Source organism: Astyanax mexicanus, chromosome 14 (genome assembly GCF_023375975.1).
Source record: "Astyanax mexicanus isolate ESR-SI-001 chromosome 14, AstMex3_surface, whole genome shotgun sequence".
Lineage (NCBI taxonomy): Eukaryota > Metazoa > Chordata > Actinopteri > Characiformes > Acestrorhamphidae > Astyanax > Astyanax mexicanus.
In genome coordinates this window covers 603,434-622,699 of record NC_064421.1, presented here as the reverse complement: position 1 = coordinate 622,699, position 19,266 = coordinate 603,434, and the positions used below count along the sequence as shown (strand labels likewise).

Sequence of the window (19,266 nt, the reverse complement as noted above, 5' to 3'; positions counted from 1 at the left end):
ATCTTACACCCCAATCTTACAACAGTCTATTTTTACACCTTGTGTCCACGCTGTTAAAATAGCGTCAGAGTTTATGAATGAATCTACACTGATGGGCAGTGTGGTGGTCTGGTAGTGAGGTGTGTTTAGGTAAATTTCTGGCGTGTTTCAGGGAATCTTGGTGTCAGGGAATATGTCACTGCGCCACTGATTTATTAAAACCCTGACAACAGTCAGCCGTCCCGTCATATCTCACAAATAAACATGCTGCAGATCGCAAAGCCAGCTTTTAGCATTGCTGTTCCCGTGAATGAGCTGCTGCTGTTTTTACAGCGTAAACGAACAGTAAAAGCACTGCGCTGTTAAGATACGAACGTGCCAAAGTCAGAGCTCACCTGCCTCTTAAAGGGAATAATGTGCAAGAGACACTCTAATTGGATTATTTTACATTACCAGACGTCCCAAGTGTCCTAGAAGTTGAGGGAGACTACTGCATATCAATAACGCCTCCCTGATGCCCACAAATCAGATATAATATCACAGAATCTAGAACGAGAGACCCCAATTTTTTACCCAATCACGTGTGAAAAAGAAAGTTAGAGGATAAGAAAAGTGCTTCCCTCGTGTGCATATTCATGAAGCGCATGCAAAACAGAGAGGGTTCTGATTGGCTTGTTCTCTGCAAAGAGTCTGTGAGTCAGCTTTTTAGTGTGCACATCTGCATTTTCCACCACAAGATAGAAACACACCAGAAATGTACCTGAACTTCCCTCACTTACAGACCACCACGCCCATATTTATTGTTAACTCTAACGCTGTTTTAATGGCGCGGGCCAAAGGCATGAAAACAGACTTTTGAAGGGTGTATATGTATATTTATAAATTAGGAGAAGATAAAGTTCTGTTATTCTTTGGTGTGCGCAAGGGTTTTTTTTGTATTGTTTTTTATGCAGGGGATTGGTGGGGAAGTCCAACTCCAGGTCCCTGAAATAAATATTTGTAACTTGGGATGTCTGCATTACACCTAAAACACACCCATGATTAATGAGAATTAGTAAATGACTGTTGCGTGTTTCGGGATGCACACGACGCATTTTTTGAGTCATTACGATACGAAAGACACACAGAATATAGATCTCTAAAATAGGTCCTATGTCCTCCATTGTGATAGGACTGGAGTGAGGGAACTGATAATTAATTTCAATTCAATTTTATTTTATTTCTATAGTCCTTTTTACAACAGAATTTTTCACAAAGCAGCTTTACAGAGATGCTGATTATTGAGGAAAAACTCTCTTTAAGAGGAAGAAACCTTAGGAGGAACCAAGACTCAACAAACAAATAACAGAACAAAACAGTACAGAGAATTAATGTGAACTATGGCTAATATAACAGGTACTAATTTATGAATATAAGAATGTGATGGGCACAAACTATAGAGCTATGGCTAATACAGAAACAGATACTGAGTGTGTTAATGGTAATCAGTGCAGAGATCAGGGTATCTCCATACATGTAGAAGAGATAGATATAGAAAACAGAAAGGCAGAGAAATGGAATTAGTTTAGACTGAATTTATGTAAAACAGAGAATATAAAACATTACCAGAGTGTGATTATCTTCGGCAGACTCTGAATTTAACAGTCTAACTAAAGGGAGAGAGCAAGAAGGTAACATAGACACGGAGGCTCCCTGAAACAACGGCATCCATAATAAAGCAGTTTTACAGCAGAAAAAACTCAACTAAACTGATTCTATTCAATACGAAAGGGGTTCCCAAACTTTTGATGAACAGAGTGTATCCCAGTACTTTCCGTCTATTCTTCTGGTGTCGTTCATCTGTTCACACTCTACACAGATCTGCTTTATCTGTCCAATCTCATTTATTCACTCGTCCACAGCGTGGCCTTACTATTGTTCCCTCTCTCTCTCTCTCTCTTTCTATATATATATATATATATATATAGATAGATAGATAAATAAATAGATATAATATGATTGCAGTGTAATCATTTGTTTATAATTGTTATTTCTATATCACTTTGTTATCTCATATCATGTTTTTTTGGTTTTGTCCAGTGCAATTTTGTTGGACAGAAGGCCTCAATCTGTATTAAATGCAAGAATACACAAGAAATAAGAAAACAGGTGTTTATATTAGCCATAGTTCACATTAATTCTCTGTACTGTTTTGTTCTGTTTGTTGTTTGTTGTTTGTTTGTACTGAGCGGGTCAACCCGAGTAGGATGGGTTCCTCGGACTGAGTCTTGGTTTCTTCCTCTTAAAGGGAGTTTTTTCTTGCCACTGTGTCACCATAAAATCAGCATCTCTGTGGTGCTGCTCATAAGAGGCGTGGACCTGTTTTTCCTGTAAAGCTGCTTTGTGACAACCTTTGTTGTAAAAAGCGCTATATAAATAAAATTGAATTGAATTGAATAGATGTTGTCCATTGTGATGGACACAGGGACTGAAAGGGTTAAATGGCAAAATTGGGTTAAAAGGGATAAAAATGGGGGTGTTCTAAAACTTTTGACCGATAGTAAACTTCTCTCTCATCACTTTTGGTACTTTATTGTAGATTAATTTTATCTGAATTTGCTTTAACGCTGTTTTGAATCAGTTATTCATGAAGCTGTGAGATTTCTGACCCTGGTCTCAGAAAGACCACCCCATCGCCACATGTGCAGACAGGAAGTGCAGGCTCATGTAGTGCCCCTTCACACTGCAGGAACTTCCTGTTCCTCGTCTTTAAAGCCTTTCATATGTAGATCAGCTGCCCTGAGATCAGTCGTGCCTTTTCTGAGGGAAGAGGCCCAGAGTACCCAGAGTTCCTCCTGAAATCAGGGCTCTGCTCAGACTTCAGATAAATAAAGCAAATAAAGCTTTAAAGCTTTAAAACTACCGTAACTTACTATCCTAGTCCTGTACAGCTTTATCTTCCAGCTGGAAAACAGAAACAAAGGTAGAAGTATAGATTCTAGAGTTTAATAAAATACTTCTGTAGAAGCTGGAGAAGAATCAACTCAAGCTTTTTACTCTTTAAGTAAAAGGGTTTTAAAAAAGTACTGGTTTCAAAACTACTTAAAGTATAAAAGTAAAGTCACAGAGTCCTATAGTGCACAACCCTAATGAGTATAATGTTAAAATATTAAAATGTTAATGTTGATAATATAATTTGGGATTTTGCACTAGGCTGTTCCCTGTTTCAGCTGCATATATGCCCCATTGTAAATAAATGTATAAATAATATAAATTTGCTTTTTAGCTAATTAGGTTAAATTAGGTTTTTAAACCTGAGCTGCTGAGAGATTGATGCTTTCTCCACAAAATGTGCATAAAATCAGATCCATGCATTACTAGAACCAATTAATCAGAGTTTCACTGAATCATACTGACTCATTCAATGCTCTACTTGACTCTTTCACTCATTCAGATTCAGATTCAGATTTGGCTTGATTCAGATACACTCCTGAATTCTGTGGGTCTGCAGGACCCGCCAACTTTACAGAAGAGAGTAAACTTATACTAGTGCATCTCAAACAAATTTAATATCTTTGAAAAGTACAGTTAAAAATGTGAAACTCATATATTATATGGATGTATTAAACACAGAGTGATCTATTTTAAGAGTTTATTTATTTAATTGTTGATGATTATGAAGCTTACAGCCAATAAAACCCGAAAAATCAGTGTCTCAGAAAATTAGAATATTATATAAGATCAATCTAGACAGTGTGCCAAAAAAAAGAAAAAAAAATATTTATTGTATTATATATATTATATATATTTGTGTATTTATCTTTATCTATTTTGTTCTATTCTATTTTTATTGTATTCTTTTATTTTATTAACTTTTTATCTATATATCTATTTTAACTACAGCTCTCGGGTGTAAACTGGATCGTGAGATCACAATTTCGTTCCACCTCATGTACCACATGTGATGCGAATGACAAATCCTGCTGGAAAATGAAATCCGCATCTACATAAAAGTTGTCAGCAGCAGAGGGAAGCTGTAAGATATGAAGTGCTGTAAGATTTTGTGGGAAAACAAAACTGCACTGACTTTAGACTTGATAATAAAATACAGTGGATCAACACCAGCAGATGACAGACATGACTCTCTAAACCATCACTGATCATCAGTAAATTTTACATTTCATTTAAAGGAAATGAAGGGATCAGAGTCTGGAGGAAGAGTGGAGAGACACACAGTCCAAACTGCTCGAGGTCTAGTGTGAAGTTTCCACTGTCAGGGAACAATCAGCTTTATAGAGATGTGGATTTCATTTTCCAGCAGGATTTTGGCACACTGCCCACACTACCAAAAGTACCAATTGGTCTTATATAATATTGTAATTTTCTGAGACACTGATTTTTGGGTTTTCATTGATGTTTAAGCAATACTCATCAACAATAAAAGAAATAAGTTTAAAATTTTGTCCTGAATTTCTGAAATAAAGTAACTTAAGATAAAGTTAATTTATGTATGTAAAGATGTAAAGATATTTATATTTTTTGAGATGCACTAGTAGATAATTACTATTTTCTGATTTTTAGAATGTTGATTGTTAAATGTGAGAAATTGGCTTAAATTTTAAATTGATTTAGAATTTGTGTATCAAGCTTAAATCCCATTTTGCAGTTTAAATGGTGCATCATAACTGCACATAGCTGGAATGCCGCTGTAATGACGGGGGGAAATGGGGCGTAATAAATTTGGCACCTGCTTTGTCTGTAGAGTTACGCTGGTGGAGCTGCAGAACCACACCTACAGCCTGCAGCTCAGCGGCCTGTAATTACCCCGGCCTGCCCGGTGTTTAGCTCAATAACCGGGTAAATAAAGGTAAAGCGTGGGGCTCAGATAGATCAGATAACGGCCGAGCATCGCCCGGAGGAGGAGGAGGATTTTCACTGTGTGATTTTCACTGTGGATCTGCATGTAAAATCATTCAGTCTGCGCTCAGGAACACCTGCAGAGTCAATTAAACACCAAAACGCCAAGTTTTAGATTTCCATCAGCCAGAACAGTCCATTCACGACGCTGCTGCAGCGATAAATCCTCACTTTTAACACCAGCACGAACACACAGTGATCTATCAATAACTAACTCCTCCAGATTTTACACTGACCAGATCAGACTGAGACAAAATCCTGCAGTACCTTAAGAGCATTTCTCTGATTTTACCAAATTAAAAACCTAATTAATATAATCAAGAGGAAGATGGATGATCACAAACCATCAAACCACCAAACTGAACTGCTTGAATTTCTGCACCAGGAGTAAAGCAGCATAAAGTTATCCAAAAGCAGTGTGTAAGACTGGTGGAGGAGAACATGATGCCAAGATGCATAAAAAAAAACTGTGATTAAAAACCAACCAGGATTATTCCACCAAATATTGATTATTTCTGAACTCTTAAAACTTTATGAATATGAACTTGTTTTTTTCTTTGCATTATTTGAGGTCTGAAAGTTCTGCATCTTTTTTGTTATTTCAGTCATTTCTCATTTTCTGTAAATAAATGCTCTAAATGAGAATATTTTTATTTGTAATTTGGGAGAAATGTTGTCTGTAGTTTATAGAATAAAACAACAATGTTCATTTTACTCAAATATAAACCTATAAATAGATAAATCAGAGACACTGATTCAGAAACTGAAGTGCTCTCTTCATTTTTTTCCAGAGCTGTCGGAAATTACCACAGTAAAATTGTTTTTAAACGTTATGAAATGTTTATAAATTTTTTAAGCAGAATTGGTTTGTTTTATTACATCAAAGGAACACATTTCAGCTATTAATGAAAATATATATATAATTTAGGGTTCAGTACCTTCTATATTCTCCACACATTCTCTGTGAATATAGTATATAGTGAATATAGTAACTCTGTATTGTATTGTAGAGAAGTGGGCGGAGCTTCTTCTGGTCATGGTGAACATAAGGCTTGTGTTGTGTACAGTAGTAAAGTTGTAGTAAAGTGGTATTAGTGAATATAGTTACTCTGTATTGTAGTAGATAAGTGGGCGGAGCTTCTTCTGGTCATGGTGAACATAAGGCTTGTGTTGTGTACAGTAGTAAAGTTGTAGTAAAGTGGTATTAGTGAATATAGTAACTGTATTGTAGTAGAGAAGTGGGCGGAGCTTCTTCTGGTCATGGTGAACATAAGACTTGTGTTGTGTACAGTAGTAAAGTTGTAGTAAAGTGGTATTAGTGAATATAGTAACTCTGTATTGTATTGTAGAGAAGTGGGCGGAGCTTCTTCTGGTCATGGTGAACATAAGGCTTGTGTTGTGTACAGTAGTAAAGTTGTAGTAAAGTGGTATTAGTGAATATAGTTACTCTGTATTGTAGTAGATAAGTGGGCGGAGCTTCTTCTGGTCATGGTGAACATAAGGCTTGTGTTGTGTACAGTAGTAAAGTTGTAGTAAAGTGGTATTAGTGAATATAGTAACTGTATTGTAGTAGAGAAGTGGGCGGAGCTTCTTCTGGTCATGGTGAACATAAGACTTGTGTTGTGTACAGTAGTAAAGTTGTAGTAAAGTGGTATTAGTGAATATAGTAACTCTGTATTGTAGTAGAGAAGTGGGCGGAGCTTCTTCTGGTCATGGTGAACATAAGGCTTGTGTTGTGTACAGTAGTAAAGTTGTAGTAAAGTGGTATTAGTGAATATAGTAACTCTGTATTGTAGTAGAGAAGTGGGCGGAGCTTCTTCTGGTCCTGGTGAACATAAGGCTTGTTGTAAGTGGTATTAGTGGTATTAGTGTAAGAAGGTTAATGCAGGTTATAATGCAGTACAGGGTGTTCAGGGCAGTTTATGCTGTTTTTTACAGGCTGGAAAAAAGATCTTAACCCAAAAAAGGACAGGAATGTCTGGGGTCTCGCTGGGGGGTGATGTTTGGAGCGTATCTCGTGAGTTCCTGCTCAGGCCGGCCCCTCAGCGCAGATCCAGGTTCAGATGTTGTGAACCTGCAGATGTTTTTGAGACGCAGCTGAAAAATCTTTTCCATTAAAGGAATAATTTGGACAAAAATCAATGTTACTCACTCCTTCCTCCTTTTCACAAATTTACTCAATGCGCCAAACATGTGGAGTCAGGACAGGAAGGTCCTGTGGGATGTTCCCGGTATGCAGTGCACGGTATGCATGTATATGAGCTGTGTTCTGATTGGTTTGGCCTTATTTAAACATTTATAGGCTGAATAGGTAGAGATATGCAAATATGGTGGTTGTTGTAAAAGGGGTCTTAAGGAGTTTAGAACTAAGACTAGGGGACTGTAGGATTAAGACTAAAGTTCCATAGAAGTGAGAATAAAACTGTTAAATTGAGACTGAAGAACTGTAGGATTGAGACTAAAGGATTGTAGAATTGAGACTAAAGGACTGTAGGATTGAGACTAAAGGGCTGTAGGATTGAGACTAAAGGATTGTAGGATTGAGAATAAAGGACTGTAGGATTAAGACTAAAGGACTGTAGGATTAAGACTAAAGGACTGTAGGATTTAGACTAAAGGATTGTAGGATTAAGACCAAAGGACTGTAGATTTGAGAATAAAGGACTGTAGGATTGAGACTAAAGGACTGTAGGATTGAGACTAAAGGATTGAGACTAAAGGACTGTAGGATTGAGACTAAAGGACTGTAGGATTGAGACTAAAGGACTGTAGGATTGAGACTGAAGGACTGAGACTAAAGGACTGTAGGATTGAGACTGAAGGACTGAGAATAAAGGACTGTAGGATTGAGACTAAAGGACTGTAGGATTGAGACTAAAGGATTGAGACTAAAGGACTGTAGGATTGAGACTAAAGGACTGTAGGATTGAGACTAAAGGACTGTAGGATTGAGACTGAAGGACTGAGACTAAAGGACTGTAGGATTTAGACTAAAATATTGTGAGATTAAGACTAAAGGACTGTAGGATTAAGACTAAAGGATTGTAAGATTAGGACTAAAGGATTGTAAAATTGAGACTAAAGGACTGTTTGATTGAGACTAAAGGATTGAGACTAAAGGACTGTAGGATTGAGACTAAAGGACTGTAGGATTGAGACCAAAGGATTGACACTAAAGAACTGTAGGATTGAGACTAAAGGACTGTTGGATTGAGACTAAAGGATTGAGACTAAAGGACTGTAGGATTGAGAGTAAAGGACTGTAGGATTGAGACTAAATGATTGAGACTAAAGGACTGTAGGATTGAGACTAAAGGACTGTAGGATTGAGAGTAAAGGACTGTAGGATTGAGACTAAATGATTGAGACTAAAGGACTGTAGGATTGAGACTAAAGGACTGTAGGATTGTAAAACTGGGATCTTTAGGAGTTATAATGGGCTATAATGTTGTAAGACTGTAGGCATGGGGACTGAATGTGTATAGGACTGCATGACTATAGGACTGTAAGACTTGGGTCTTTACTTTAGGACTGAGACTAATGAACTGTAGATTTGAAACTAAAAGACTGTGAAATTGAAACTAAAAGACTGTGAAATTGAGGCTAAAGGATTGTAGGATTGAGACTAAAGGACTGTAGAATTGAGACTAAAGGACTGTAGAATTGAGACTAAAGCACTGTAGGATTGAGACTAAAGGACTGTAGAATTGAGACTAAAGGACTGTAGAATTAAGGCCAAAGGACTGTAGGATTGAGACTAAAGGACTGTAGGATTGAGACTAAAGGATTGTAGGATTGAGACTGAAGGACTGTAGGATTGAGACTAAAGGACTGTAGGATTGAGACTAAAGGATTGTGGGATTGAGACTAAAGGGTTGTAGGATTACGACTAAAAGACTGTAGAATTAAGGCCAAAGGATTTTAGGATTAAGACTAAAGGACTGTAGGATTAAGACTAAAGGATTGTAGGATTAAGACTAAAGGACTGGGGGACTGTAGGATTGAGACTAAAGGACTGTAGGATTGAGAATAAAGGACTGTAGGATTAAGACCAAATGATTGTAGGATTAAGACTAAAGGACTGGGGGACTGTAATATTGTAGGAATGTGGGATTGTAAGCCCGGGGTCTTTAGGAGTTTAGGATGGAGGCAGTGAGGGACTGTGGGCCTGGTGGAATGTAGGACTGGGGGACTATTAATTGTTTATAACTGAAGTATTGGGGGACCTTGGGGACTGTAACATGTAAGACAGTAGGACTGGTGGAATATTGGACTGTAGGACTATGAGACCGGGGCGGTTAGGCTGTAGGATTAGTATTTGGGGACTGGAGGACTAGGGGAGTATAAAACCAAAAGACTTTTGTAGGATTGTGAGACTGTAGGACTGGGGGTGTGTAGGACTTTAGGACCAGGGGACTTGGAGACTAAAGGACTGCCAGTCTATATGACGGTCTGAAGAGAGTGTGCTGTTAGCATCATGCTAATCGGTGGGGTATGCGCTACAGTATCTTGCGACTGCACGTGTGAAGGTGTGTGGTGGTGCGGTGCGGGAGCAGGTTACCAAACAACCGCTGGAGGAAATTTTCCCACGAATGCAGCTTTCAGAACATCAAACGCTCGGTCCGACTGGTGAGAGCATGACCCGACATCTGCTGGAGGATAACTGATAACACCGAGGCTTATCTGAGAATCAGAGAGTAAATATAATCAGATCCGACCAGCGAGCGAATCCAAACACTGTCTCGGGCACGGTGGAGCGAGGCTGGGCACACGGCGGTGTGTGTGTGTGTAAGTGTGTGTTTACACTGGCGCCGGACCACCGAGTCTGGGTCAGACGGACTCAGTAAAGCTCTGTAAAGCAGTTCAGAACCCGACTCAATACATTACCTCAGAGCAGAGCGGAGCATATTTAAATATCTCTGTGTTAAACACAGGAAATATGGCCCTGGTTTATTTGGACTGACCACTGTTGAGCCAGGTGTCCCTTTATTACAGGGCTTTAGGACTGTAGGATTGGAGACTAATCAGTAGGGGACTGTAGGATTGGAGACTAAAGAACTGGGACTCTGTAGGACCGAATGATTGAAGACTATAGGAATGGAAGACTATAGGACTGTAGGATTGAAGACCAAAGGGCTGGACTCTGTAGGACTTTAGGATTGGAGACAAAAGGACTGGGGTTCTGTAGGATTGACATATTGGAAATTAAAGAACCAGAGGGACTGCAGGATTAGAGACTAAAGAACTAGGGCTCTATAGAACTGTAGGATTAGAGATTAAAGGAATGGGGGACTGTAGGATTGGAGACTTAAGGACTGGGGTTCTGTAGAACTGTAGGATTGGCGACTAAAGAAAGGGGGGACTGTAGGACTATAGAATTAGAGACTAAAGGAATGGGGGACTATAGGAATGTAGGGTTGGAGACTAAAATAATTGGAGACCAATTCTAAAGTCCTACAGAGTCTAGCCCTTTGGTCTCCAATCATACAGTCCTACAGTCCCCCATTCCTTTAGTCTCCAATCCTACAGTCCTACAGAGTCTAGCCCTTTGGAGACTAAAGGACTGGGGTTCTGTAGGACTGGCATATTGGAAATTAAAGAATCAGGGGGACTGCAGGATTAGAGATTAAAGAACTGGGGCTCTATAGAACTGTAGGATTGGAGACTAAATGAATGGGGGACTATAGGACTGTAGGATTGGAGACTAAAGGAATGGGGGACTATAGGACTGTAGGATTGGAAACTAAAGGATTGGGGGACTGTAGGACTGCATGATTAGAGACTAAAAGACTATGGCATTGTAGGACTGTAGGATTGGACAATAAAGAAAAGGGGGGACTGCAGGGTTAGAGACTGAAGGACTGGAAAATGTAGGACTTTAGAACTGGTAGATTTTAGGACTGTATTATGGGGCTGTGCAGTGACTGTAAGACTGGGGGACTTTGGGACAGGGGACTATAGGACTAGGAAACTGTATGTCTGTAAGATTGGGGGAGTGTTGAACTATTGAATTTAGGGACTATGTCAAATTAGCACCGTAGTTTTTTGACACCTGAGGCTGAAACTAAAGACTAGGTGTATGTCTATAGTTAAGAGGGTGGAGCACTGTTCCACTGTGCAGCATTGCTTTCAGAAACGTGTAAACATTAGAATGACTGAACTGTCAGTGTAATACTCGTCTTTTCACACGTCTGAAGACTGATAGTCCTGTGTTTTGCGGTGGGTGAGACAGGTGTCTGTTAGCGTGCGGGAGGTTTTGGTGATTGCAGGTTTGGAGTTGATGCATATTTTCCACTACCTGAGAGAGAGAGAGAGTTTTCAGCTCGTCTTTCACTGAGCTCTTTAAACCCCGGCGGGGGGGCGGGGCTAACATCACTCTCGCTCAGCTGAAAACGCTCCAGATCATAATCAGAAGCGTATTGTGAGAGTCGCCGTCTCTGGAAACACTTACAGCTCTACACGCGCTGGAGTTCATCCAGCCCACACTCACACTGCAGCCTTTCTTATTTCTTTCTGTTCTTTTCTTTCTTTTCTTCCTTTTGTTTCTGTTTTTAACCCTTAAAACTCTACAGACAGATTTTACTCCCCAAAATCTCTCCTTGTGTTCTCAGCTTTATTACTCAGAAATCCCTTCACACATAAACATAATCCATATATGGTTAGAAAGGGCGGAGCTTACTCTTTCTAAAAATAGTGATCACATCCCAGTGCGGTAAAGCTAAATCTACAAGAAACCCATTGAGAAAAACACCTAAAAAAGTGCAAAATATCCTTTCCCAACCAATATTATTTACAGGCTTCATACAGTCATGAAACATCTGGAAAAGTCATGGAATTTGAAATTAGCAATTTTCAGGCCTGGATACGTTTTGGAAAAGTCATGGAAATTTGGTCTACAAATCTTTGTGTTTCAGTTTATCGAGATCTGACACACATTTTATTATTAAAAATTGTGTCAACATTTTATCAGATTCCTTTTGACCTACTAAATTATATCAATTTTAATTATAGTTTTAGTTGATTTTTGATTTTACTGTCCATGTCTGCTCTGACGTTTTAAAAATCGTATGGTCATGAAAATTTGCCTTGAAGGCCTGAAAAAATAATCGAAATGTATTGGTTAAAATGTGTATGAACCCTGTATTGCTCAATGTCAACATCTAAAATACGCCTGTACTACCTGTACTTTACCTCTCCGGTCTGTATAGAATAATGCATTGCATTAAAATATATAATACTGAAAAGCATGCATTTTTGGTTGCCAGGTTAACTGATGGTCATATATTTATTCTATTCACTGTAAAAGAAAAAAAGGAAGTACATTTCTGGCAGCAGTGGTTGCAGAAAATATCGGTAAGAAATAGTGACCTCAATTTACTGGTATTTTAGATTTAGATAGATAGATAGATAGATAGATAGAAGTACACCTTGTGCGACTTGATGGGTTTGTTTAATTTTGGGCGTAATGTGAAATAAACCAATCAGAGTGTCTCTTGCTCATCATTCTCTTTAAGAGTAGATCAGGTGAGCTCTGTCTTTGGTGGATTGCTATTGTAACGGTGCAGCTACCTGGACGTGTCCAACAAACTCTTCTCAGCAGAGGAAACTGAGCTGCTGGTTGACGCTGTGAAGGAGCTCCAGCAGCTCATTTACGGGAACAGCAATGTTATTTTATTTACTATTCTGTTTATTGTTGATGTAAAAGTTGGGTTTGTGCTGCTGTGTGTTCATGTGTGTGTAATAAGTGGGGGTGTATGCTCGGTTCGGCACGGCGCCTGTGTTACCGAGATAGCGATGAACGTCTGACTGTTGGCGTCTGTCTAGGTTGTATTCAGTCAGTGGAGCTCCTGTGTTTTCTGTTACCAAGATAAACAAGATAAAACTCCAGAAAGAACCGGATGCTGCAGACCTGTCCCATTCTAAACACTTTCAGAGAGGTCAGAGGTCAGGACTGGGTCGACCCGCGGGTTCACTCGGCCAGAGGAAGTGTAGCACAGAGAGAGAGAAAGAGAGAGAAAGAGAGAGAGAGAGAGAGACGAGGTCAGGACTAATATCCGTACAGCACCAGCCAAAGGTTTTTATTTTATTTTTTTCCTACGTAGTAAATGAATAGTGAAGTGATCTATCAAATTATGAAGGAACACATAATGAATCATGTAGTAACTTAAAAACAGTGTTAAACAAACTAAAATACTCTGTGAAGTATTTAGATACTCTTATCTGGGGAGCTGTTAACTTGTGGTTTCTGAGGCTGGAAACTTTGATAAACTCATCCTGTACAACAGAGGAAACTCTCGCTCTTCCTTTTCTGGGGCGGTCCTGATGAGTGCCAGTTTCCTCATTATAATGTTTGTGATTGTCTTTTCGGTGACAGCACTTTTTTTTTCTTTATTAAGTTGAGTAGTTGTTGCTTCTCATAATCAAGACAAGAAATTCAAGTAATTAACTCTTGATGAGTTCAGCAGAGCTGTTAACTGAAAGCCTGGATTCCAGGTGAATCTGTGTGTGTAAATGTGTGTATTACTGTGTTGTTTCTGGTTGAGAGTATGCTGTGCGCTATTGGCTGCTGCTTCTCAAGGGTGTGTGGATGAGTACTGAATATGAATGGTTGTGTGTGTCACGCGGGGATGAGACGGGAGGCGGATTTAAAGCGGGTAAGACCAAGACTTTAATAAATAACAAATAAACAAGTAAACAAATAAGGGAATAACAGATATAAGTTATATGTACACAAACAAACAAAGAAAACCAACAAAGAGCTAAGCTAAACAGATAAGTGGCTAAACTAAACAGATAATAACAAAACAGGGCTAGGGATATATACAGGGATAAATAAGTGAATAATATACAAAACAAAGAAATAACGTGACTAAGAAATTAATGTGACAAATAACAGACTAGAAATAAACATTAGCGTGTAAATACAAGAACATAGAAAGAGCAATAACGTGACGTAGTAAACAATAGCAAACGTGGCGAGACAAATGACAGAGGAAGGTGCAAAGACAGACCGCTAAACATGGACTAAACTGCGCTATAAATAGTAACAAGAAACACTGAACACCTGGGGAAGGGGCGGAGCTACAAATTACACACACGTGATGGAAAAGTACTAGAGAAACACACTAGGAAACGGGGAAAACACAGGAAAACATAGCGAGGGCGTAACAGTGTGTAAAACGTGTGAATTGTAAATCGTCCTTGGGTTTCTAGAAAGGCGTTAAATAAGTTGAACTTCATAAGCAAGAGGTGCTTCTTTGAATAATCTAAAATATATAATATATTCTGGTTTGTTTAACTCTTTATAAGATTATTAAGCAAGAGCCAGCAGCTTAGTTTATTTCTTCTAAATATGTTAAGGTTAATTTTGTTGCAGTGGTGTATTGTCTCGTTGTATCACCAAGAATATTGTAAAAATTATTGTAAAAATACCCTGAAATATGGTGATATTATTTCAGGGCCATGTTGCTCACCCCTCACTGGTGTTCAGTAGCGTACTCCACTGTCGGGTTATCTGCTGGAGGGTGTTAATAATTCTCATTAGCTCTGTTACTCTGTGTGAACAGATCAGTATGAGTGGGGGACCGAGTTCAGCCCAAACTGATTAATCTGAGGACTTTCAGAGGTGCAGGAGAACATTCAGACTCCAGGGGTTCCAGCTGCAGCCTGGGGGTGATGGAGTTCATATATCACCTCCTCAGTATCACTGTATATCACTAGGACATATATTATATTATAGTATTAGATAGTTTAAATTAAGCTCTAGTTTAGACCCTGTTGGTTCCTCTATGTTCTGGATATAAGATGAGATTGAGGGGGTTGGGTTTGGAGGTTCTACAGGTTCTGTATGGATCCTGCAGCACATTTACACACAGATGTTGCTACAGCTGGGCCTGTAGATCCTGTAGCTCTACACTCGTAGGTTGAAGCTGAAGCTGCTGAGTCTCAGCTGCTCCATAAATGCTGGATTGGTGATAAATCTGGAGATCTGCAGGACGAGGAAGTGCTGCAATCTGGTGGAGACTGAAAAATGACGAATACAGACGATACAGTTCCAGTTTTACAGTGAATATCATGGTTGTGTGAAGTGTGAAGTGTGAAGGTTTTTGAGGAAACTTGTCTACAGGATGTTCGGCACATATCACAGAGCTGTTAGTGTTCCTTGTGTCACTACTAGGGGTGACCGACCGTCATATGAGAGGCCCATGGTCACTCTGGAGGAGCTGCAGAGATTCACAGCTCCTCCTCTCCACAAATGTGGCCTTTGTGAAAAAGTGGAAGAAGAAAATTGTTCAAAGAAAGAGATAAGAAGTGCTGTTTGCAGTTTCTCTAGATGATCAAAGCTTGTAGAGACAATCCACAAAAGACTCTCAGCTGTTATTGCAGTGAAATGTGTCTCTACTAAGTATTAATATGAAGGGCTGAATACTTTTACACATCACACTTTTCAGATTTTATATGATTTTTCGTTCCACTTCACAATGATGTGCTACTTTGTGTTGGTTTATCACTTTAAAATCTTCATAAAATACATTTTAGTTTGTAGTTGTAACGTGACAAAATGTGAAAAAGTTTAAGGGGTATGAATACTTTTTATACTTTTACTTTTTGCACTGTACTAAAAGTGTTTTACGTAATTAAAATTACGCCACACGCTTGTTTTAACTGTCACAGTCTTAAAACTAGATATATTAAATGTATGCATGTGGCCTGTGTTCTTCCTGTGTCTCCGCCTTTAGTGTTTTTACCTGTGTCTCATTTGCAGCTCCGCCCCCTCGTTACCTGTCCCCAGGTGTTTACTTTCAGTTTCCTTTCCCGCCTTGTGTCTGTATTTATAGTCATGTGTTTCCTGTTTCCTACGTTGGTTCTTGAACATTTATGCATCAGTTCGTTTCTCCAGTTTCTATGTTCCCCGTGTTTCTTTGTTTATTTATTTTTTGGTTTATTTTTATATTCTTAATAAAAATGACTTGCATTTGCGTCCTCTCTCCACATCCTCAGATGATTGACTGCAGTGTATAAGCTCTTATATTCCCTCTCCCTCCTCTCTGTATGTTAGTTGTAATATATTCTGCGGGGTTCTGGATCTGTCAGGGTGGGGGTGGTAGTTTCAGTGTAGTGGTCCGTGAGCTCAGACACAGATGAATGGCTTTACTCTGTGTTAAACAGCGCCGTTCCCCTCGGGCCTGCTGGCTTTCAGCCAATCAATGGACTGGATTCAGCACAGACACATAACTGCACACACACACACACACACACACACATTTCCCATTAGGGCCGTTCAGAAACAGTCTCCACATTGTGTTATAATAATGGCGTCAGTGGAAACGGCATGATTACTGCAGAGTCACGGGATGGGTGTAACTCCATATTCCACATATCGGGATCCAAACAGAACGAGCACGCTCAGAAACCCCAAACCTTCCAGAAAATAAAATTAAAATTAAGAAGCATTTTAATAGTATTTATTAATAAATTGATTGATTGTCAACTCCAGTAGAGATCTGCTGCTCTGAGGGCAGCATGTGAACTACATGATCTACAGTACCTGGGTCAGTACTGGAATTTTAACTCAACTGTTAGACACTGAAAAAGGATCAATAAATGCATTTATTAACTGATCTATTGTTTAATAATTGATTTATTGTTTATTGCCCCAGTAGAGATCTGCTGCTCTGAGGGCAGCATATGATCTATATGTGCCAATACTGGAGTTTTGGCTCCACTGTTAGACACAGACAGAGGTTCATATTCCAAATATTGAGATCTGAACAGAACGAGCACGCTCAGAAACCCCTCACTTACAAAAAATAAAATAGAAATTATTCCACCAAATATTCATTGATTATTTGAGGTCTGAAAGTTCTGCATCTTTTTTATTATTTCAGTCATTTCTCATTTTCTGTAAATAAATGCTCTAAATGAGAATATTTTTATTTGTAATTTGGGAGAAATGTTGTCTGTAGTTTATAGAATAAAACAACAATGTTCATTTTACTCAAACATAAACCTATAAATAGCAAAATCAGAGAAACTGATTCAGAAACTTTATTTTTTCATTTCCAGAGCTGGAGTAGAGAGTTACTGCCAATAGAATAGGACTATCTGGAGCAAATAAACAGTAAAGGTGAAGCTGAGGAAGGACTGTGTTCTCTGGAATGATGGAGCTCCATCCAGTATCCTTCCTGGACAGTAGAGAGAGTTACTCCAGGTGTCCCAACACTTTTGGCGCTGTAGTATAGTGTGCTTTGGCCTGGTGTAAGGGATCTGTAGTAGAGTAAACAGTGTCTGGAGCTCTGAATAGAGTCTGTGTTCTGCAGTGAGAGCGTGGAGCTGAGGGCCGGGTCTGATCACACTCGTGTTCTGCTGGATCTCGATGGGAAAAGTCCTGAAAAAAGTGTAGATTTGAACTGAATCTGAGGAAATGTTTTTATAAACTGTAGTGAAACCTGATTGGTGGGTTCAGGGGGGCTCGGGTCTAATGGAACAAATGTGTAAAAGTCAGTTTGCCAAATAAACTCGGGTCTGCTTTTGTTTTCTCTGACTTCCAACCCGAACCCAAAAATCAGAACCTGCTGTTCTACGTTCCTCTGTCTCAGAACTAAAGCGTTCACACTGCAAACAATTCACACTGCGTACAATTCACACTGCAAACAATTCACACTGCAAACAATTCACACTGCAAACAATTCACACTGCAAACAATTCACACTGCGTACAATTCACACTGCAAACAATTCACACTGCAAACAATTCACACTGCAAACAATTCACACTGCAAACAATTCACACTGCAAACAATTCACACTGCAAACAAACGCTGTAGCTGCTACTGATTACTATCCTAGTCCTGTACAGCTCATAGTTCAGATATACTGAAAATCCGAGGGTGCGTTTCCTAATAACATCCCTACTGTTCTGTTTCGGGTCAATTTGACCGGTTTTAAAGTTTTAAGATCTTATATAGTATATTAAAAGTATATAGTATAGTATATAGTATATTAAAAGTATATAGTATAGTATATAGTATATTAAAAGTATATAGTGTAGTATATAGTATATTAAAAGTATATAGTATAGTATATAGTATATTAAAAGTATATAGTATAGTATATAGTATATTAAAAGTATATAGTGTAGTATATAGTATATTAAAAGTATATAGTATAGTATATAGTATATTAAAAGTATATAGTATAGTATATAGTATATTAAAAGTATATAGTATAGTATATAGTATATTAAAAGTATATAGTATAGTATATAGTATATTAAAAGTATATAGTGTAGTATATAGTATATTAAAAGTATATAGTGTAGTATATAGTATATTAAAAGTATATAGTATAGTATATAGTATATTAAAAGTATATAGTATAGTATATAGTATATTAAAAGTATATAGTATAGTATATAGTATATTAAAAGTATATAGTATAGTATATAGTATATTAAAAGTATATAGTATAGTATATAGTATATTAAAAGTATATAGTGTAGTATATAGTATATTAAAAGTATATAGTGTAGTATATAGTATATTAAAAGTATATAGTATAGTATATAGTATATTAAAAGTATATAGTGTAGTATATAGTATATTAAAAGTATATAGTATAGTATATAGTATATTAAAAGTATATAGTATAGTATATAGTATATTAAAAGTATATAGTGTAGTATATAGTATATTAAAAGTATATAGTGTAGTATATAGTATATTAAAAGTATATAGTATAGTATATAGTATATTAAAAGTATATAGTGTAGTATATAGTATATTAAAAGTATATAGTATAGTATATAGTATATTAAAAGTATATAGTATAGTATATAGTATATTAAAAGTATATAGTATAGTATATAGTATATTAAAAGTATATAGTATAGTATATAGTATATTAAAAGTATATAGTGTAGTATATAGTATATTAAAAGTATATAGTGTAGTATATAGTATATTAAAAGTATATAGTATAGTATATAGTATATTAAAAGTATATAGTATAGTATATAGTATATTAAAAGTATATAGTATAGTATATAGTATATTAAAAGTATATAGTATAGTATATAGTATATTAAAAGTATATAGTATAGTATATAGTATATTAAAAGTATATAGTACAGTATATAGTATATTAAAAGTATATAGTGTAGTATATAGTATATTAAAAGTATATAGTATAGTATATAGTATATTAAAAGTATATAGTGTAGTATATAGTATATTAAAAGTATAAAGTATAGTATATAGTATATTAAAAGTATATAGTATAGTATATAGTATATTAAAAGTATATAGTATAGTATATAGTATATTAAAAGTATATAGTGTAGTATATAGTATATTAAAAGTATATAGTGTAGTATATAGTATATTAAAAGTAT

The 19,266-nt window shown here is 37.3% G+C and overlaps 1 protein-coding gene and 1 long non-coding RNA gene across 2 annotated transcripts in view; one reads left to right on the top strand and one right to left on the bottom strand.

The window, feature by feature from the left end:
- The window catches only part of emilin1b (elastin microfibril interfacer 1b), a 59,728-nt gene that overhangs the window by 7,944 nt on the left and 32,518 nt on the right, over positions 1–19,266 (top strand). The window lies entirely within an intron of this gene.
- On the bottom strand, positions 5,229–16,922 carry LOC125780977 (uncharacterized). Its single transcript, XR_007424021.1, has 2 exons — positions 16,886–16,922; positions 5,229–5,602 (listed from the first exon to the last, which is right to left on the bottom strand). It is a non-coding gene; the product is annotated as an uncharacterized LOC125780977 (long non-coding RNA).